Here is a 24,043-nt window from a genome sequence, read left to right as displayed (position 1 = left end):
AGGGAGCAAGAGCTCTGTGAGCATGTGCACTGTTGTCAAAGACAAGAATGTTTCAGTTTCTAATTCTGGAGGCAGAGAGTTTCTGCTAATGACAAAAATGTAGTCTACTTCTGTTATCTGGTGAATGTTTAGAACAGAGTGGAAGAAAAGTTCATTGGAGATGAGTAGATGAAGGAACTAAGATTGAGGATATTGGGTGGATTATTCATGTAAATTATGAAATCCCAAGAAAACTGACAGAAGTTGGAGCAGAGAACAATGGGGAGATAATAAAACCTTCAATGAGGGGGATCCAGGTTGGGAGAGGGACAAGACACTTAGCAGATGACAGTATCAATATGGAGGAGAACCTGGTAGAGCCAAATGGCATAAAGATCAGGAGTTTTAACAAGTGGGATGGGGCCCTGGTCTGGTTGGTACTATGGAGGAAGTGCCTCATGACCTCGTCACCTGAGCCTGAGAATGCATGTGCGAGACTAAACAGCCTCACCCTGAAAAGCACTCAGGAGAAATGGAAGGTCCTACTTCCTAAGGCCAGATGGTGGTAGAAATGTTCTAAAATAAGACTGGGAATTTAACAATGGAGTTTGCTGATCATGGAAAAAGAATTTCAAAAGCAGAATGGATAAATTATTAAGGAAAATGATGGAATATAATTATCTGGGGACTTTGTAGAAAGGAGGCATTCTCAGCTACACTTATTATATATCCAACTCAAAATTATTCACCTCCTTTTATATGCAAGGGGCTGTGCTTTTAACAAGCTTTTCAGTCATAAACAACAGAACCACGGAGGAAAAGCACATAGGCTGGTGTACAGCTCAGTACGTGGTGCCCCCAGTGCAAACCATAGGAAATCATTTGCAAAAGTCAATAATATCTACAGATATTTATGCAAAGATGAATTTTAAATGGCCTCTAGAGTAATATAAAATATGTTTTAAATCAATTCTGATGATATTATTTTCAAGTACGTTAAATAAAATTAATTCATTTCTAATCCAACCACTAAGATATTCTTTAAAGCAAGACTTTACTGGGAGGCCAAATTTAAAAATTAAAAAAATATATATCCCACCTTTTGGAGTAACTGTATTCATCACATCTTTCCCTACAGAAAACCAGAGAGAAATTAACACTAATTGACTGGATAAAGAAAAACTGTTAGACATTACCCAATTACAAGCTTTCTTATCTACTAGTTTTTCACCAGAAATAAGCATCAACTGCATTTAACAACACCACTGTTGCTGAGATATGTCACAGTTTTGTTTATCCAAATAAACTCAAGACATATCATCTTTCTATGAATGATGTTAGTGTTACATAATTAGTTGAAAATACAAAAAAAAAAACAAAAATTTTCAGTTTTATCTATAAATTGTATTCCATTGAAATTTCAGTCACAGTTAATTTCCTAAAGAATTCAAAACTAAAATGAAACTAATAAAAAATTTTTTGAAGTCTTTTTTAGGGTACATCAAAAAGTTTATTAGTCTAATAAGAATCCTGGGTTGTTACACCAAAGTTTTCTCAGTAATGAAAATGGCAGTTTAAAAATTTTAGTGCAGGGATACAATTTACAACTATAATAAAACATATATGTGTATTGTATTAAACCACTAAGTTTGTGGAGTAATCTGCTACACAGCAATAGGTAAGCAATACATGTAATAACCTGGGAAAAAAATCTCTGGCCAGGCCCACCACACACTTGGTTGTTTATTCACTGTTGTAAGTTGTCTGTGAAATGTCTTGGAAACTCATGTCAGAAGCAGTTTTGATCAGAGGCAGCTGGAGGCAGGTAGAAGAAATTAAGCCATAACCACTAAAATTTTCTGGATGTATGTGTTTTGTGGTTTGGCAGAGACCTTCTTTTTTTCCTCTAGTCTACCGTGTTGAAAATACTGCTTACAAAACAGGTGGAATAGGCATGATTATTGTCTGGCTGTGAGGTGAACTGAGGATTCCAGTCAGCCCTACAAAGGGCAAAGCAGCCTAGTGTACCAGTCATTCTCTGATGTTACCTTCCTGGGGTATAGGACAACAAAAGGTAAATAAATACCTGCCCCATTTGAAGAAATAAAGCAGATGAGAAAAGATCAAATTTAAACAAGAAGATATCTATATATATACACACACATATATATTTTATGTACAAGCAATAATGTGCCGAAAGACACTGTCTTTGCACTATGAATATAACTAGTGTATCATGGCTCCTATCAAGAAAACCCTTGACATTGCCTAGACAGAAATCAGGATAACAGAACACTGAACAATTCCTTTTGCCCAATATAAAAAATGTTCAATAGACAGATAATCAACAAGGACCCACTGTATAGCACAGGGAACTGTACGCAATATTCTGTAATAGCCTATATGGGAAAAGAATCTAAAAAAGAATGGATATATATATATGTATAACTGAATCATTTTGCTTGTACACCTGAAACTAACACAACATTGTAAATCAACTATACTCTAATATAAAATAAAAATTAAATTTAAAAAAATGTTTAATAAGGCTCCAGCTTGGAAGAATTCTGAGAGCCTTTAAAATTAATAGTAAATGCTGCTATCATTACACTTAATCCCATATGTTCTGACTGGACAAAAATGCCCGCATCAGAGGCTCACATCCTTCCTGTGTGGCACAAACTTCCCTGAGTCTGGCTGTAGCCACACTGAGCCAGCTACGCCTGGTCCCCGTAGGAACCCCACCAACTCAGCCGGGCCACAGATTGAGGAGTGTGTACTCCACCAGCTGTCCTGGCTTTAAAGGGCATTGAGTGAATGTGTGTGGAATAACAGCATGTCTTCTGGCCCCCAGAAACTGCCACAGCATAAGTCCTTACCAACTCGTCTCTTGTTTTCTGAGTTTCAACTCAGGAGCTAACTTGGAATCAGACGTTGAAGGAAGCACCAAAAGCTGCAAACTTTGTAATTATCGCCTAGTTTTCTTACAAAATAAAAAACAAGGTTTTGACTTGGGCATAGTCACAATAATAATCTACATGTTACACAAGCATCTGTAGGCATCCCTCTAAACTTACTCTTTGGATTGCTGCTACTTATTACAAAGGTTATACCTGGCAATTTAATGACTGAAAATCACTCTTCTTTATTGTGACTATTACACCATCACCTTCACTAACCAGTTTATCGTGCGCCATCTCAGACACAATGTCATTTATGACATAGCCTATATTATCTCAAACTATCCAGGATACCCCATATTATTTTACATATTTCCACTTATTTTTAAGCAAACTCTTTAATCTTCCTATTCTTAAATAATGATAAAATTCCCAGCTGAAAAACATATAATTTCAAACTTTTCCACTGAAACTTTTCTACTTTAAAAGGCAATTGGTAAGTTATATATGAACATTCTGAACTCCAAAATGTTTGGTTTCTAGGACACTCACTATAGAGGGGATTAAAAAATACAGTGTTACATTTGTAAATAAAACCTATGACACAGACTGTGACAGGCCATTAAGCTGATCTGTGGGAAAATATTTTTATTTAATTAAAACTTTGAAAAACAAATGGCCACGCACACATGACCTTACCCACCCCTCCTACCCTATCCCGTCTGAGTGTAACTGACATCTAGGAAGACATGCCATAGTTATCACGTAGGTTCATCTTGCCCCTGGGATGGCTTTAGATATAAAAGCTGAGAACCTTTTCTCCAAGAAAGGTATGGTTCACTAGTGAAATGCTCTGACTCATCCCAGATGAGGCATTTCCCTTGCTACTGGAACCACTGGTAAAAAGGAAAGCCTCACCTCTTAAGGTCTTTTAGTTATTGGGGCAATATAAAAAGCAATGGCCACGGTAAACTTTAAAAATATAAACTGTACATTTTTGTGCCTTTTCCCATACATTAGCAGTTATTTTTTAAAACTTTTTCACCTGCATCTCAGCCCTTTATTCCTCACAAATATGCCTTATAAATAAGGAACAAACATCCTAACGATGTTTGTTATCAGACACTTTAACAGAAACGGATATTAAATAGGAGACTAAAACTTTCCCATATACAAGAAAGTAAAGTTATGGAATGAAAACAGTGTCTCTAATAATCTAGGTTTGTCAAACTGTTGTGACCTAGTCTGTGACCATGATTAACTTCTCTAGTCTCAACTTTCTTCCATATAAAATGAGATGACTAACCAAACACAACAGATCACATGAGCAGGCCTTGAGGGTGAGAAACAGCCCAAGGTGTGTACAACGACAATCCGTTTGATGTTGATAAGGCTGCATCTTCCCTTCATGCAGTGATCCAGATAGAGCTGGGTGGTAGGATGGCCACGTGTTAACAAGCTTGGACTTTATTCTTCGGATGATGATAGCTATTAAACAGTTTTAAGCAAGGGAATTCCATAGTCACATTTTTTACTTTATAGGCAAATTTTTATAGCAGTGGAATAGATATTTAAGAGAAAGACTGAAGGCAGAAAGCTGATGGCTAACTAGTTAAAAAGAATCTAGTTAAAAGATGACACATGGCCTGACTTGGACTTTGATAGGGCAAAAAAAGAAAAAACTGCTTTGACAAACTTTGAGTGGGTGAATGCAGAGACTAGGTGAGAAGGTTAAGATATGGAGAACCCAGTATGGAGGCTTGGGCAGGTGTGCCCTCATCAAGTGAAAAAGCAGTTACTGATCTAGGGGCAGAGATGATGATGTCAGCTGAATTTGAATTGTCTAAGGGACATCCCGGTGGAGGTATCCAGCAGGTGGTTACACGCTCTGGCACTATGGAGAAGCCCAGCACACAGCTGAGACTAAGCATCCACCTGCTTGTGATGTGTTAGAATATGATTGCTGGTGAAGTTGCCTAGGATACATATGTCACACGGGAAAGGAGAGTCCATAAAAGGCGCACAGGATAAACAGCAAGAAAAATATCAAGAGAAGCAGGAGAGCAGATAAGTAACTACTGAGCATTACCAATAAAACATAAATGTGACACTTAATACCTTGTAATGTCATTTCAGATCATTAAATTCAAAAGTTCCTGTAAGAACAAATATAATGAAAGTATAGATGACCTAGAAGAATTACTTAGAAAAATTAAAATAATAATAATAAATAAAAACAAAGAGAACAACAAAAAATACACATTCCAGATACAAACTGAAGATTGAACAATTGGTGTTTCTTGACCAGCCCTCTACCCAGCGTGAGGCAGTGACTACGCTGAATCTCTCTTCCCTCTGTTATGTCAAAACCCCAGAAGATAAAGATAGCCTTTCTCTGAGAGCCTTCTGATCATCCCAGGGACTTCCTCCAATCAAACAAGGCACTGTGGGGCCCTGAGGAAGGCCCAGCATGTGGGAGAGGTCTGAGGACAGCACATCAGCCCCTGTTCCTCTCTCAGAGGGATGCCATTCTACAAAGCCACCTGGGAAACACCACCCATCTCTGGGACTGAAGGGCGGAGGAAGAGATAAAAGGGTTTTGCTTGATATCTAAAGCCCTATAAATATGTTCTCTGTTTAAAGCCTGGGTATCAGAAGGGCTTAATGTAGCTGGCCTCCCTAAATTGAGGAGAAAGTGAAGAACAGAGCAGAAGCTGATACACACACATTTTCTTGGTCCATACCTGGACACAGAAGCAGGCTCTGAGCAAACTCAGGGTGACCTGCTTCCTCTCCCAGCTTCACCACTCATCACCTGAGTGACCTTGGAACAGTGGCCCAGGGGCCAAGTGTCATTATCTATAAAGTGGTTATAATGAAGATCGCTGAAGATGGTTGATAAATAGTCAATGACTACTGTGTGATAATAATATTTTATTTATTGAGAAGAGCTATTCTAGAACAAACAGCCAAAAATCCTAGGAGTCACCCTTGACTCCCACGTTGTCTCCCATATCTAGTCAATCAACAGGCCTATTTACCTTTCTGGTCATCCATTTTGTCCCCCATTTTGTTCATCCAACTCACCTGAGTTTATCCATTTTGTCCATCTCTGCAGCTACCACCTGGTGAAAGGCATCATTTCCCTGGCCTACTGCAACAGCTTCCTCCCATCCCATTAATACTTCACACAGTAGTGGAGGGACCTTTCAAATTTAAATCCCACTAGACCATGATCCTGCTTAAAATATTTCAGCTGCACCCTGTTGCCCTTAGACTAAACACCAACACCTTCCCAAGGTCTTTGGGTTGTTCATGTTCTGGGCCAGATGTACTCCCTGACCTCACCCCCATCAGCCTCCTCCTCACTAAGCGCAGCTTCGCCTGCTCCCCTTTCACAGCAACCTGCTTCAAGGCCTCCAGCTCTTCCCACCTCTCTGCAACACTCTGGCTCCCTCCCCTTGCCAGTCAGATCTCAGCTCTAGAGTCACTTTCTCTGTGAAGCTCTCCCTGACCAAACAACCTACATTTACACCACACTGAGGATCCTGTTTCCTATCATATTGCCCTGTTTTTTTCATGACACTTATTACCATCTAAGATTCTTATCAATTTATCTGTTAATTGTTTTCACCATTTTCCGTCTGCCTTTAACCTCTGTTTCCAGAGCCTGGCTGTAGCAGGCACCCAGATATTGACTGGAAGCATATACAGTATGCTTCAGATTACTGATGATGCAACTTCCCATGTGTTTGTAAACAAAATAAGCACAGAGATTATAAGCAGACATAATGTACAGATTATATACCAGCTTTATGGCAGATACTTTAAGTATTATTTGGTCTATCCTTACAGGTTCTTGATAAAGAGTAAACAAAAAAAAGTGCAACTGAATGAAGACCAATAACAACCAGGTCCAGCATTATTCAGCTCACGGTCTACATGACTTCTTTATGGTTACCATATTGTAGGTGTGCAGCCCTCTAGAAACACATTATCTCTGCAGAACAGCTTATCTCACAGACTGAAGTAGAATGTGGTAACATTATTGCCATTTTAATCTATAAACAGCCAATCTAAGGAAGTCAGGCCCCAAGAGACCTCCTGCTTCCTACTTAACTGAGAGAATAGGAGCCATTCATTAGAACCCCCTTCTCTGCCCTCTCCCAACTTATTTCCCTCAGTAACGGTCCTGCCCACCTTCCCTTCTGCTTTAATAGAAAAGACATCCTTCCTTCTGGCCGGTCTTAATCTCAGCACTTTTCATCTGGATCTTGTCCTCTATTATCTCCTTTACAAATTATCTTAAATATTATATGAATTATATTATCATTCAAATATGCCTTTGAATGTCCATGTGGGTTGAAAATAAGGTCAGAAAATAACCTAGGCCTTCAATGTGCCATGCTGGAAAAGTTAAATTTTGTAGAAAAATCCATATCCTGAATCATTCTTTATTATGATTTCTTGCATAAAATTAAAGAACTCAGGTTTTTACTGTATATACTTATGTTCTATTGCAGAGTAAACACTTAACACTCATGAAAAAGAATCTATGGCTCATAAAGCATGTCTAAAACTTACACATGAAGATCTGAAACTAAGCTCTGGCATTAATTTGCTTTGTGATCTAGAATGAGCCATTTGGCCTCCTTTTGCTTCAGTTTTCTCATCTGAAGAATGAAGACAATGGAATGGCACACTTGTCAAAGCATCCAAATTACTGCTCTGATGAGCCACATGTAGACAGACATCTTTAACTCTGTCGCCAGGTAAAGTGACTGAAATATCCTCATGGGGGAAAACAGCAGTTTTTACAGTATTTGAAGCACTAAAATTTTCCTTTCAGTGTGTCCTTATTTAACTACAAAATGTCCTATATGGGAAAGAAAAATATTATCAATTCTATTGAAAGAGAAGCATTAAAGGAATCTTACTAGGTCTTTTAGCAAAATTGGTTAGGAAATCATGAATTATAATATTTATCACATAGGTATATATTACCCACCTTTTATTTTAAAAGTATTTATGGAAAACCTACTATATTCCAGTGGTTGTACAACTAGCCTCACAAAACTGTGTGACCTAAAAACAAAACTTTGGTGCTCTTCCCCTAACCCCCAACTACTTCTCCTTTGCTTTTGTTATCTGTATGTCAACCCCTGTTCATTATAAAGGCACCACACACATTCAATAAAAGACAATAGAAATGTTTCATTAAAATCTGATTTGTCAGACACATATTACAGAATATCTAAAAAACTGTCCTTTAACTGCCCACCTTTCTCAGAATCTTCACTATTAACTTTATTTACAAATATTTATTTTAATCTTCTGCCTGCTTCATTTTCCATCTTTAATATGTTTTACGAAAGTATTTAGGCAGATTCCAAGACAGAGAATGAGTCCTTAGCAATTCTGCAAAACAAAATGCAAGCTTAAGTTAAAGTTAAGCCCTCGACACCATTATTCTCAGTGCGTACACCCTTTTTATCCAGGTCTCTGATGAAGATGCTGCTTCTCTGGACAAGGCAATGCCCCTTGTGTTTCTAGATCCACCCATCCCAGGAACAAGGGCTGATTTGGAGACCTTCCTCACTCTCTTGGCAGCCTGCAGATGTTCAGCATCCCCACGCATATGGATCTATTTCCTTCCTTGAGGATCATACCACATTCCAATTCTTCTACCTTTTAAATTTTCTTATTGTAAAAACCTTCCACCTAGTCCCAGTTTACTCCTATTAAGTCTACTCTTCTGCTCATTGTCTTTTGTTATAAAGTTATCTACTCTTTTTTTATTTCAGTAATTTGAATTAAATGAGTTATACATGCTTTTATACTAACTCAAGTGATACTAATGTTTCTGCATTTTAAGAGTCATATCCTTTGCTTTACCAATTCCATTCCTATCCCCCCCACTGCATGTATGAATGTATGAATGCATATGTATACATGTATATATGTGTATACATGTGTATATATATGTGTGTGTGTATATATACATAGAGAGAGAGAGAGAAAGAGAGAGAGAGAATCCCCATATAACCTGTGCCCTCCAGAACAATGCTACTCTCTATTCAGCTCCATTTGGTTTTGCACACTGTAGCCATACAACATGAATCATGATTGTATTTCTTCCCTTGGTAAAAACCTTTCTTGGTTCCATTGCTTTAAAATAAAGTTCAGCCTCCTCATTGGGTTTATGAGAGCATGAGTGCCTTGAACCTTACTTCCTTCTTCAGGCTCTGTCCTTACTTTGCATCCTCTGTCCTCTCTGCAGTAACCATATCCCAATGTCCAGTTTCCCCATATACAAAGTTCTCTCTCCTACGCACTTTTCCATATTCAGTCCCCTCTGCTGAGTCACCCTTAAAATATAACAGAAAGGAGAGATCATCCTGGAAATACTTGGAGAGTTACACATAGTTATTAATAAAAGTCAAATCTAAAATAGCGTGCTATCTAGAAACACAGAAAAATAAGCAAGGAAACTGAATATTCAGAGACAAAATCAACACTGCACTACAGATACTACTAACTTGAATAAGGGTCAAGCTATAGAAAGAGAAACAGAATTATCCAATGTTAAACATTCAGACTGAATTTGGAACCTAGACTTTCCTCGATAATCATTTATTTCCTTTAAAAAATGGACTACTTATTGTAAATATTGAATAAGAGAATTGAGACAGAGGTTGTGAAAGCCCTCAGGGAGTCTTAGTAACTAAAGATTTACTATCAGTTTGTGAGCAGTTTCTTTCTTCCAGGTAAAGGAAAAGTGGAAAACATAAATGCCTTTCATTTCTAAGCATGACCCTAAAGATAAAACATAAAGAAAAAAAATGATGGACTTGACTACCTAAATCTTTCAAATTTCAGTATGCCAAAATACACACACACACACACACACACACACACACACACACGCAAATGAAAAGATAAATTACCAAGCAGAAAAAATAATCATTAAAAAGATTTACATTTCTAATCTATAAAAACTTTGATAAACTAACATGAAAAAGATAAATACACAAATAAAAATTAAGCAAAGATACAAACCGAAAACTAAAGAAAAATAAAGATGACCAATAAAATAGGGGAAAAATTCAATTAAATCACATGGAAAAAAATTGTGCTATCAGTTTGACTTCTAAATTGACAAAGACTAAACAGAAACTAACATCAGTGTTGATCAGGGTCTACTAACATATGTACTCCTGGATACTGCTGGTGGGAACATAAAAATCCATTCAGCAGGCCATCTGATAATAAATACGTGTCAAAGATTTAAATATATTCTTTAAACTAGCAATTTAACTCATAGGGATTTATCCAGAGGAAACACTTAGACATAAAACACTATTTACCAACTAAAAATAGTAGTAATCCAAAACCCAAATGTTAATCTATTAAGTGAAAAACATGTACCAACAGTATGTAGACATGGTATAAGCCTCCTTTTTGATTAAAATATTACGTATACAAAAGGTATGTGAGTGTATGCCTGACTACATGTGCACACCTAAATGGGCTGGAGATTTCTGCAACAGAAGTTAACACTAGTTATCTCTTTTTTTTTTTTTTTTTTTTTTTGGCACACGGGCTTAGTTGCTCCGCGGCATGTGGGATCTTCCTGGAGCTAGGATCGAACCCGTGACCTCTGCATTGGCAGGCGGATTCTTAACCACTGCACCACCTAGGAAGCCCCAACACTAGTTATCTCTTGTATGAGGATGTGAGTATGATTTTTACTCCCCTTTTCAAATTTTTCTAGATTTTTATACATATTTAAACAAAGTAAAAACACTTTTTACAATAAGAATGGCAACACTTTTTAAAATGATGATTTTGTTTTGTGGACAATATATTTAAGAAAATTGTATGTAGAATAAGAAAATAATTACATCCATGGAAAACAGAGAAGTCAGTTTTAAATTATAAAACCTGATCACATATTCTATTTGTTCATCATTCAGAATATTTTTTCAAATGGTTTCAATATAATAAAGACTTAAATGTTTTGCTCTAAGCATTCTTGATTTGATTTTTCACACATAGTGTATTTTAAGGGCTGTTCATTTGATTGCATTTTCTTCATTTAAACTCATCTCATCAAAATGCAAAATTTATAAGAGCTATTTTATTTCCAAAAAAAACCCAGCCCAAAACATTTAAGTCTAATTTATGTCCTATTTTTCTTAGAGAAAGGAAAACACATTTTACTAAATGTAAATGAATGTAAGCTCCAAAAGTTCGAGGCAGACACAGAAGTAAGTTAAATATCATGAGACTGAAAAGCACCCTGGCCTTCAATCCTTATTCAAAAAGTTTATTTACCCACATATGATCAGCACTCTACAGAACAAATTTTCTTCTCTCTTAGAATCTCATATTCCATACTCTTCTTTAACATACCAAATGAATGGTGACCCTTTTCCTAGGAAATAGGTGGTAACCTGCTATAAACCTCTAATTGACCTAGGCCCTGATCCCAGCTTCATTCTTTCCTGTTTCTCAGTGTCTGATGCTGGACATGATTTCTTCAAGCTCCCTCCTTGATCAGGATTCTGCTGCTTGGTCTTCAGCTTTACAATCCGCGTAACAGATTCTGCGCTTGCCTGCTCCTAACACTGACTGGGGCTCCATGATGAACTGCATTTTACCAGCAGACTCCAAACTCATCATTCTCACAGACTTTCTTCCATTTGAGGACTGCTTTGTCCTGAAGCCCTCTTCTCTCATATTGGGAACCACGGCCTGTCCTGCTTGCCATTTCCCTCCCTCCCCTTCTCCAATCCTGTGATTTCAATTCCATCAAATCTCTGACTTAGTTTCAAAACTCTGACACTAAACATACTAATTCCTCTACCTAAAACATCCTTTACAATCTTTCATTTACCACACCTAGCAAACACTTAGTTGTACTTAAAGACTCTATTTATTTATTTTTTTATTGAAGTATAGTCGATTTACAATGTTGTGCCAATCTCTGCTGTACAGCAAAGTCACTCAGTTTTATACATATAGACATTCTTTTTCTGTATTCTTTTCCATTGTGGTTTATCACAGGATATTGAATATAGCTCCCTGTGCTATACAATAGGAACTTGTTTATCTATTCTGTATGTAACAGTTTATACCTGTTAATCCCAAACTCCCAGTACTTCTCTCCCCCAGTACTCTCCCCCTTGGCAACCACAAGTCTGTTCTCTATGTCTGTGAGTCTGTTTCTGCTTTGTAGATAGGTTCACTTGTGTCATATTTTAGATTCCACTTATAAATGATACCATATCACATCACTTTCTCTTCCTGACTTACTTCACTTAGTATAATAATCTCTAGTTGCATCCATGTTCCTGCAAATGGCATTATTTCATTCCTTTTTATGGCTGAGGAATATTCCATTGTATATATGTACCACACCTTCTTTACCCATTCATCTGTCGATGGACATTTAGGTTGTTTCCATATTTTGGCTATTGTGAATAGCGCTGCTTTGAACATAGGGGTGCATGTATCCTTTTGAATTATAGTTTTGTCTGGGTATATGTCCAGGAATGGGATTACTGGATCATATGGTAATTCTATTTTTAGTATTCTGAGGAACCTCCACATTGTTGTCCATAGTGACTGCACCAACTTACATTCCCACCAACAGTGTTGGAGGGTTCCTTTTCTCTACACCCTCTCCAGCATGCGTTATTTGCAGACTTTTTAATGATGGCCATTCTGACCGGTGTGAGGTGGTACCTCATTGCAGGCTTAATTTGCTTTTCTCTAATAATTGGTGATACTGAACATCTTTTCATGTGCCTACTGGCCATCTGTATGTCTTCTTTGGAGGAATGTCTATTAAGGTCTTCGGCCCATTTTTTGATTAGGTTGTTTTTTTGTTATTGTTGTTGAGTTGTATGAGCTGTTTGTATATGTTAGGCATTAAGCCCTTGTCTGTCAAGATGTCAAGACTCAATTTAATCATCTCTTCCCAAGTGACTTCTAATCCTTGTAGTGGAATATGTGAATATGTGCCCACTTTCTTCTCTGGGTAAAACCTACACAACAAACACATTCACATGTGTGAGCCTGCACGCACACACACACACACACACACACACACACACACACACACACACACGAGTTATGTAGCTTATATTGGAATCATCTGCTTATATATCTTTCTTCCCTACCATCTCTAAGCTCCTTAAGGGTATGCCATATCTCACTGGCCTATATATACACATTACCTCCCCTAGACAGGCAATAGCCCATAACGTATCCTCCATAAGTTTGTTGGATGAATTAAATATGGCCTATCAGGAAACTTATCTTTATATTTAGACAATTTCCTTGGTAAATACACCTTCTTTTGATATATATTCAGCTATTTGTGAGGTAGACTAAAGAGCCTGGGGTTTATATGATGGTCAGTTGGGAGAAACCACTTCCAGAGGACGAGAACTATCACATCAGATGGTGCTTTGGAAAGTTTGGAAATAACACCAACACAGGATTGAGAATTGAGAGCAATTTAGCTATTACCAAACCTAGCCTTGGGTAACAAGATTCTATGGTAGGATGGTGATAATAAGAGATAGAGAAGGAAAAAAATAATCCCTAAGATGTCTCACAATACATGTCAGGAACAGGGAAGAAATGGCTTTACAGGGGCCCCCCTCTGCATCTGAAAAGACACATGGCATTGTGTTAGGCAGTAAATAAATAAGGTAACTAGGGGAGGCCCCCTTTCCCATAGAAACGATGTGTGTGTGTGTGTGTGTGTGTGTGTGTGTATAAAACTATTTATATTTAGGAGCATACAAATGGTAAACAGAAAGGCAAAGTATCTCAGCAAGTTGATGAATCTGAGGATCAGGCAGGTACTACATCTGCAGCAAACTCCTGAGGGTTTGTTAAGAGCAGTCTTTCCTATTCTTTTGAAGAGTCTTCCCCTCCCCATCAAATCTGAGACACCTATTACTCATTCATATGTAATAAAAATAGAGTGGAATGCCAAGCATACTTGCTGAACTGAGAATACATTAATATTCCATGTTCCTTGGGTACAAGGATGAAGTCAGTGCCAGAAACGGCTCTTTCTAGAAAGAGCCAAAAGTGCCACCACAGGTTCAATGAAAGTGGCACGACTATGTTAAGATGCTGTCCCAAAGGCTAATAAGAAGATTAAATGTATTAAAAAGAGTGCTGGGACTAATATAAATTTGATTTCCTTTCCCCAAAAGAATACCAAACATCTGAGATATAAGAGGTTAAGTGAAGGGGAAAAGAGATGGTTAGATTCATTTATAAGTGATTTACTTTTGAGGACAGATTTTGAAAGATTATTTAACTTAGAATGAAGAATAAAATATTCAAGCCGTTTTATGGTAATTAATGAAAAGTGGAAATGGATATTAAATTCCTAACTCATCAGTATCATGGACCAGACAAGAAAAGGAAGGCAGTTTTCAATTTTGCTGAGGAACTTCTTACATAACAATTTATAGATCTTCATATACAAAGATAATTATTAAACTCAGATTTTAAGAGGTTTTTCCAACTAGCATAGTTGGGTAAAGTAAAGAAAATGAGTTTAAGCGAAATTTTCATTTAATTTACTTTTGGAATACTGTTATGATAGGGATGGCCAAAAAAACCCAAAGGAAGGAAAACCATGTCTTCTCAGAGCTAAGCAGACCTTACTCATAAGAGGTTGTAAAAGCAAAAAATTTAAACAGACTTAGGTAAAAATTTGAATCATCTATTTCTAAACACAGAGTGCAACCACTATAGTCGTCACTTAAATATCTTGTGGTTAAGTCTCTTATCTATGAAACATAAATAAACATATAAATCTCTTCGATGACATTATTTCACACATTACATATAATCTGTGAAGAGAGCCCTGTAGCACAGAACTACAAAATTATGTACATAAAATAGGGCTTGTAGGAGAAAGTCTTGTCCTTCTACAAAGTTCTAAATCCTCTATTGATCTTAAAATGTGTAAGAATTGGTCTTAAATACTTTTAAATGGAAAGCAAAATATGTTGGAATAAAACACATGTCTATATGACTTCAAACACATCAAATCTGAATACATTTTCTGTACCATCTGGTTAATATTCTAGCTTCAGAAATTAAGAATCCTGAGGATAACATATCCTGATTACGGTCCCTGTATTTTTTTTTTCATATGGTTTATTCCGTCATATACAAGTAGATAGTCCAATTGTCCCTGAAAGAAAAGATGTTATGAATAGAAATCCATTTCTAGGACCAAGTTCAAGTTCAGATTTGCATGACAATGTCTGCAGTGTTTTATCCCTCTTAAAATCAGAGTCACAAACTCTTAAATTCACTTCTCCTGCATTTTAATAAACAGAGTCCAACCTAATGGTTACATGGTTTGTATATATCTTAGGCTTTTGAATCCCACATAAGACTTAGTGCAATGCTGGGTACATGGGGTCTCCAAAAAATTATTGGTTTTTTTTGTAAATGGTACCTTACATGTCTCCAAACAATATTAAACTCAAGAGCAAGAATAATAATCCTTTAAATAGCTATTTTGCTATACACTTTAGCTAAATGTGAAGATAATGTCTAGGAAAATATGATCATTCTATGTGGCAAAACCTAGATAGAGCTTCAGGGTTTAGTCAGTCTCTGAGATAACCAGCAAGGACAGATATCATACAACAAAACTGTAAGGAACTCTTCGTGGATTATTGCTTCCTAGCTGCTAGAGTCTCTTTTCCTCTCCCCTCCCCCTGCCACACACTCAAATAAATAAATAAGTAAACAAATAAAAACCCCACCTGTGAAAGAATATACTATTTTAATACCCAAAAGAGCTGACTGGCAGTGAGAGAACAAATACATTTCTGCAGGTTTCCTTAAACTGCATATTTGTTTCTCACTGACAAATCCAACAATTATTCCTGAGTGATGTGTTGATTTAGTAACATTCTATTACTCAGAATTTCTCTATTTATGCTTTCCCTCTCCCAGAAGGCAGCCATCCTAAAGAGTTACCCCTCTCCACAAGCAAGACCCATAAACTCTTTGTGAACACAATGAAGGGTTTCCACCTTTCAAATGGAAAGAGATACCAATTAAGCAAGTTATCCTATAAAGCAAAGAAAGTTTTAAATAATAAGAATAAAGCAAACCTCAGAAAAGCCACGCAAGCATGTAATACACCACCAATATTCTGAAATCTTTAGAAATCTCCACTGATTGAAGTACCTGAAGTTTTAGTGGAGTTTTGTTGCTAAAGTTGACTGCATTTACGCCTGTCTGAACAGAGAACATGGAATACCCTGTGCAAAATATTATCTGATACACCATTAAAGTGCCTTCATTAATTAGTAAATAAAGTCATTTGCTAAGGTTATCACTGTGTCGATTCCTGCCCCGCCCCTAAAAGAATTTAAGTCTAGTTGTTACAGATAAGTAATAGTATTTATGAAAATTTCACCAGGCAAAAATATTGAGAATAATACCACTGTTTTCTGGGTCTAGAAATCAAAAAGTGAGTCACAAGTAAAAGAAATTTAATTAATTTACACTTAATGTCATTATATTCAGATTCACTAAGTGATTAAGAAAAAGAAAGCCAGCCATGGGACAAATTTGGGGCATTTGCTATAAAAGTGTTGCCAGAATAGTTTGTAAGTTGTTAAACTTTTCAAGACTCAAGCAATAAATACCTTGTATAATCTGTACTAGAAATAGTGTTTTAACTTTATCAGAACTAATTATATAACCACTTTTAGCCCAAGGGATACTGTGACCTAAAATTAATATCCAATCACAATAAATATATTAGCACATCTAAAACAATAAATATGTTAGCATATCTAAAAGTGCTGTGACTATTTGACTTTATCCTGCACCAAATGAATTCATTTCCCTTATGCATCACATTTCTCCCATCACCAGGTAGCTGTATCTAATTCTTCTGTGCTCCTCACAGTGAAAATTCTCTGGCTCCATTTATTTATTTCATCAATATTTACTCTCAAAGTTTCCCCCAAATCAGTCAGAGTGCTAGCATTGGTGTACACAAAATTATTTTTCAAAGTTACCAGAATTTCATTCTTCTCATTTTCTATTAGCTATTCTTTAATTGTGCAAATATGAATAATAACAAGATGTAACAATTAATGCTCAGTAAATGTTAGCAATTATTTTTGTAGCCTTATTCCAGGAGATGTACACTGAGCATTTCATAAACTTTGCTATTTAATTATCACATCAAGCTTATCTCAATATTAACATCAATAGTAGAGGCAGAAGCTGGGTTTAGAGAGGTTAAATTACTAATCCAATGTCCTGTCAGTACCAAATGGAGAAGATAAGACTCCTACCCAGTAAGCCTGACCCTTTAACCACCAGTGACAAGGGGGAAAGATGTGAATTTTGAGGGATGTCGTAATAATGCAAAGTATCACTTTGGTGATAAAAGCATTATAAGTAACTCAGATTTGATAATATCCTACACCAGTATCTCAGAAGTCACTGCTTTCCAACAGTCAGCATGTTCAAAGAAGATGTTTCTATTTCAAAAAGAAATTTACATATACCTAGTAATGCAATTTGCGAGAAACCACTATAATGTTGTTACTATTGTAAGAAATCTGTTCTTAGATGTTCATGAGGGAGAAAGATAGATATTTGATGGAGGATACTGGTCTCCTAAACTGTTAAATCTACAAACACTACTGACTACTGAGCACCATAACCACCAATTACCGATTCTGGTTGGTGAGAGAGTGTCTTGGGAGCCTCAGAAGAGAAAGACGCACTGTGTAATCCTTTCCGATATGATTATGAGTTAACGTGGCGGGGTGGGGAGTCATAGCTATCAGCACTGGAAATCACCATGAGGGACTAGAAGCTGAGCTTTAATTTTATAGCTTCTGCATATTGAATTTAATATCAAGAAGCAAACAGGATTTTTAATCAAATAAATGGATGACTTTTTTTCCTGAAACAGGAAGAGAAGTTCTGTAAAAGAGAATGTCTTTGAAAGGAGAAAAAGAGAAAGAGAGAGAGAAAGAAAATGACAAAAGATACCTGAAATATTAAAGCTTGCAATGAAAAGACTGGTTCTTGATTATTTATAGAGTTCAGTTCAGTTCAATAAGCACTGGCTGAGTGCCCTATATACATGGGATAGGCACTGCGGTAAGTCCTACCGGTACAGAAACGATCCCTGATACCAGTGCTCAAGTGATCTAAGAGCCGTACAAAAGATAACTCTTGCAGAGTGATATATGCACTACGGCAACCATATCCAAGTGGAGGAAGGATGTGATTTATTGATTTGCTACTTTAGTAAAGAGGTACATTTTAATACAAAAATAAAGTAAGCATATTGTAGTGTCCATTAAACTCTGAAGTTATACTCGTTACTGGCATAAAGACTAGCATTGCTTCTTGATCTGGTGGCAACTACCAAAAACAGAAGCATGGTCTCAAGAACAAATGGCAACCCTTCCCCCCTTACAGAAAAACGGCAATATACCAATGATAAGAATAAATATCACATTATATTATTTTCATGCGAAGAATAATCTGATAATTACTACAGATGCATAATATGTAATTAAATATAAGCATAAAATGATTATCAATCAGGTTACAGTGATTTATCTTTAAGGATTTCAAAATAAACCTCTTTGACAATTACAAAAGGGCCTGTCTCATAGAGAAGCATAGAAAGACAGCAATCGAGCAAAATGAAACCCTTACTAACTTGAATTATCATGCAGAAAAAAAGGGAGGAAAATTGTAATTATCTATGTTGCAAGGAGATTAAACGTCTCTCTTACAACTTGTGCTCTCAATACCACACAAATAAATAGAAACTTTTCATACTTCCTCTGGAAAAAATTATGTAGCAAGATGAATTTATTTGAGCTAAATGAGTTTTGCAGACAAAAAGGCCAAGTGATATTCTTGACTTGGAAAGTGAATAAGACAATAACCGAAGGTGAAGGGATGGAAATTTCCTTAGTAGGCGAGGAAGATTGGAAGGTAATGTTCCCCACATTAACAACTACCAAAAAAAAAAAAATTAGTAAGCAATATCAAACCAGTATTGTTAAAAACAACCGCGTTTCCCAGGGAAATGGGAATTTCATGACATTCTCCAGGCAGGTGGGCACTGGACTAGACCCTTACACTCCATCTCCCTTTTCTTCACCAGAGAAGAGCTCAGTTTTCATTCGCATGAACACAGTACCATAAATAAAGGACCTGGGGTGGCCCTGGGCACGTGATGGGTGCTCAGCCAGCTGCAGCTGTTGTTACCTGCACTGTCCTCCACTGTCTGCCTCTCCTTCCCTACATCACTCTGGCTCACCACTCTGATCCTGTTGTGCCCCAGCTGGGACTCTGTCAAAATGTATGACTGGGAAGCTACATATTATTACAAGTGTTAGTGTTCTCTATACAGTCTCTTAAGCCAGAAGGCAGCACCAACAGTATACCCTTAGTGCTCTTGATTTTATGGAGATATTTCTCACAAGGGCCCAGCAATGTAGAGTTAAAAAACACTGTCACTATACTCTCTTGCTTTATTCTCCATTCCTTCAATGTAAACACCTTATATTTTGGTTGTGTTTGTTCTTTCTCTTGATTTAGATGGGTGATTGGAGTGTGAGCTTTTCAAAGGCATGGCCTGCATCTCCACTTCTGTGCTGGCTGGCCTGCAGCCCAGAGGGCAGGCTTCTCATAGGATGCTCTGTCCCGGGGAACAGCGGACTTCTCCTGGCCCTTCCCTAATCCCAGCTGGGTGCATTATCTTTTTTTGCTTCATCTTCAAACAGATTTATCTATCTTTTCCCTTTAGTAAAGTAATAAATGCTCACTATAGAAGAATTTGAAAATACAGAAAAAAAAGTTAGAGAAAAAATTTAAAAAGTCAATAGCCCTCACTATCCAAAACAAAGGCTTGGTAACATTTTGTTTTCTTTCCTCCCAGTCTTTTTCTTCCTCATTCATGCTTTTAGGGGAAGGAAATAGAGAAGTTGTGGGCTTAAAGGTAAGCAAATTTTTTTGTTTTGTATTTTAAAATTTAACATAAGCATTTTTTTTCTGTGTTTGGAATTATTTGCACTCAAAGTATCTATTTTTATGATGCAACTGAATAACGAGTGTATCTCTAAGTTTTCCCAGATCCCAACCACCCCCCCAATAACAGCAAGGATGTGTACCGAAAGTAAACATAAACTTGGGGTTATTATTGACATTTACATTTATATTTAATACTTTCAATCATTATTAGGAATTAGGTCTTGCTACTCTTTTCATTTTCTTCCGTTAAAACATGCCTGGTTATTATGGACACCTATAAACACATTGGTTATTTTATTGTTTTATGTTTTTGTTTTTGTCACAGTAATACTGTAATTTAGCTTCATATCTCCAACAGTATCTAGCTTAGTATCTTGCACATAGTAGGCAGTAAAGAAATACTTTTTAAATTAGACTGACTTAGGGAGATTTTAATTACAAGGAATAACAACTCATTAGGGATTAAAGAATTTGTGAATGAAATACCAAATAAATGTATGTTACTTTCTGCCTTGATAAAGTTTTCACATAACAGCGTGTTTGGGGGGGGGGGGGGGTGCATCTCCAAAAATTCCAGATGGTTTTATTTTAGCATAATTATCTTCTTTTCTTTAAAATATAATTTGTACATTTTTTTTCATTAGCTAAGTAGTAAATGCTCATTATGGAAAATTTCCTACCTATAGAGAAAAAAGAGCTCTTCATCACTCATGTCTAATAGTAATATACTTTAGGAATAATATTAACCTTCTGAAACCATATAACTGCCATTCAGAATATTTTTCCAAAAGAAAAGAAAATACCTGCTATAAAATGTTAAAATAACTGCTGATCAATCTACTAAATGAAAAGTGAAAGTAATGATCTTAATTCCAATTGTAAATCAACTTTAATCTACCTGTAAAGTTAGCACCTTTCTTTTTTTCATTAGGAAAGTGAATCAGTAAGGTAGAAAAAAAGTGGCTTGTACAATACATTTCAAAGCTTCCATTGATCTTTGGGACTTTCTTGCCACTTTTCATCTGAATCTTCTGTACACCAGTCTTGAATGGTTTTACAACCTAAACCAGTTTCACTGAAGCACACACTGCAAACAAATCCCAGGCTCCAGTCTCAATGAAAACTAACGAAAACAATGAAAGCCACAATGAGAGCTGTAAGAAACAATGACATAAGCTGCAGACCGATGAAGCTTTAATCACAGCTCTTGAGAACATTTTTACTAAGAGCAAGTCAATGATCAAAAACAACACTGTGATCCGCACACACACACAGGTGCAATGTGCCGCTTGGGACACATTTGGGACACACAAGAGCCCGATGATGATCATTCTAGCCACGCGGAAATGGCCAGCCCCTTCCTTTACCTTCCCCATAGCTCACAGAAACTAGCCTCTCCACTCGGGAGCTATGCTAGTTCCAAAGTCACCAGATTTGATATCTTAGAAGCAGTAACCTGCTTCCAAGGGCACTTTGAATTGGGCACAGGCCGGATTCTGAAGGATGAGGCCCTTATGTCAGGCTGTGTGTTAAAAGTAAACCAGCCTGAGATGAGGCCTCCGGATCCAAATGGTTCTTAGGAAATCACTGCAAACGGCAAGGGCCACAGAGAGGTAAACATAGTTGGAAATATACATGTGGAATGATGTCATTTAAAAAGTATTATTGTAAGGACACAAATGACAAAAGGAATATTTTATTGGATTCCTGTTTATCTCTTCTATGTATTCTAAAATCTTAATACTAAATATTACCTAAATATGAGCTTTATTTCCCACAGTTAGATGGGAGTGAGGAGTTTACTTTGAGGAACTTAGTACATTAAGGATTTAAGTTAAAGTTTAGTTAAGCTAATTTAACAGCAATGTAAAATATTTCTGCAATGAAGGATAAAAATTTTGACAATTACACAGCAAGTATGAACTGAATAAGCACTAATTTCTTTTGTAGTAATAATCAAACTTAGTGATTTTTGACCCACATTCTAATTTAGATCTAGTGACCTGCTAGAAAGAAACTGTTTTAGCGATGTCAAAAAAAAAAAGCATGATAAAAGAAAGAAGATGAGATTCCAATAATAGCACATATTTGTTTAAAAGTTTCACAGCTGACATATTTATCCATGTATTCAGTAAACACATTTTATGAATGGTTGTGCCAGGAATACATCTTCTGGCAACTACGCGAGATTCTGCTCTGTGATGATTATTTGGTTGGTTGTTCACGTCTCAGCATCTTTGGAGTTTTCATAGTTGAGTACTATGCTGATTTATGGTGGAATCCATCCTTAATCATTTTGCCCCGATAGAGATATCTTTTGAAACTTTAAAGGAATGATCATCATCTGCCTGTTTCCAAATATCACAGCTTCAGCATCTACATGGAATAAAACAGGCGTCACCAAAAAAAGTATGATTTACTTTCTGCCCTGGACATATGGTTTCTTGATAGGGAAATAAACCCATGCAAATACCTTGGTTCTCTTCAACCATAACTCACAACTTTGTGTAAATTAAAATGAGTAAAAAAAAAATCAGAAGGAGTAAAAGAGTGGGACACGAAGAGAAAACTTCAATGTAATAAAAATTACCTTTGAGTGTTATAAGAAGATTATTAATCTATGAATGGTAAGAGCTCTAAGAGAATGAAATACAACACAATCTCAGAATGTATGTAAAGAAAATTTTAAAGTAGCTAACACATCACTATCATAAAGCCCACACGACAAAAACTCTAAACTCTCTGTATAGTCAGAGATGTGTAATGCAGGACCAGTTATGGAAGGACACCAAGAAGTATGACAAGGAGCCTGAGGAAGGGAAGTGTGCTAGTTGCCGTCTCAGCTTACGGTGAGCTCTGCTAACGTCTGAATGTGAAAAACAAGTACATACAAAACAGAAGGGGATAAAAAAAGGGTTAATTATGAAGTAAAACAGAACAGCGTGGGAATATGGAGCTAAAGTCAGAAAGGCCCAGAGACAAGTGCGACCAGCCAAGCCTACTATGGGCAGGTGCATGCCGAAATGATATGATACCACTATCATTCATTTTAAAAATAAATGAACAAGTTTTAACAGCTGGAAATTTTATACCCTCCCTCTTTCTCCTCAAAGGATACTGCTAACTGAATTTTATTCTAATAAAATATATTTTTATGCTTCAAAGTCTTATTGATCATCCTGCATAGTCTCTACAACAAAAAATGTATGATTTCCATGGTAGCCAAATTACACTGACTATTCCACTAACTAGGTTACTTAGGGGAATTCAGTAAGCATAAAATGAACATGTCATCCAAGTTCACTTAGTTATAAAATGCCCACATCTCAGATTCTTTCTATGAAATTTTTTCAAAAAAATACAGTTACCTAACCTGAAACATTACTGAGACATTACTGACGTTACTGAACATAACATATTTTGGATATTATGTAGGAATACTTCCCTATGCTTTTATTACAGTCTTGTTGAGTACTTCATGTCCTAGAAATTGTTTTTAGTTTTTGAAGACCCTTTCAGAAAAATGCATGACATATAACTGCAATAATCCCCACGATGACAATAAAAAGTTGTTCATAATTAAATTATCCTAAAAAGGTGGTAACTTTTTTAAAAATTTAAAACATGATCTTTCCCCTTAGGGTTTAACTGTATAATAATTGTGGAATTATGCTTTTTTATATGTTTGGTACTGCTCTATTTGAATAATTTTAAAGGGTCAATTTGAAATAGAAAAGATTTTTTAAATTTTTATTTTACATTGGAGTATAGTTGATTAACAATGTTGTGTCAGTTTCAGGGGTACAGCAAAGTGATTCAGTTACAAATATACATGTATCTACTCTTTTTCAAGTTATTTTCCCATTTAGGTTATCATACACACTACTATATTTGAAATAGAAAGGATATTTTTAATGCTAATCTAAAAGTAAATAAAAATCGTTTTTTGAAAAGTCATAAAGGAGGGAGTTAAGGTTGGACATTTGCTCGTATCTACAGCTGAGTTCTAATAACACTTAACTCACTTTTAAAGAAGAGGTTCCATTTTAATTACAGATGTTAGTGTTAACAAATAAAAA

General features: G+C 36.3%; 1 protein-coding gene across 4 annotated transcripts in view; it reads right to left on the bottom strand.

Annotated features, from left to right (window-relative positions):
• PRKN (parkin RBR E3 ubiquitin protein ligase) overlaps positions 1-24,043 on the bottom strand; it is a 1,257,866-nt gene that overhangs the window by 1,117,156 nt on the left and 116,667 nt on the right. Inside the window, exon 3 of one of the 4 annotated variants that reach the window (XR_009054231.1) lies at positions 22,152-22,340. The exons of the other annotated variants lie outside the window; for them this stretch is intronic. The gene's annotated coding sequence lies outside the window, so the exon portion shown is untranslated. Of the gene's footprint in view, positions 1-22,151; positions 22,341-24,043 lie in introns of those variants that run through there. 4 annotated transcript variants of the gene reach the window in all.

This window comes from Hippopotamus amphibius, chromosome 6 (genome assembly GCF_030028045.1).
Source record: "Hippopotamus amphibius kiboko isolate mHipAmp2 chromosome 6, mHipAmp2.hap2, whole genome shotgun sequence".
NCBI lineage: Eukaryota > Metazoa > Chordata > Mammalia > Artiodactyla > Hippopotamidae > Hippopotamus > Hippopotamus amphibius.
Note: the sequence above shows the minus strand (reverse complement) of the source record. Positions and strands in the feature narration are given on the sequence as shown.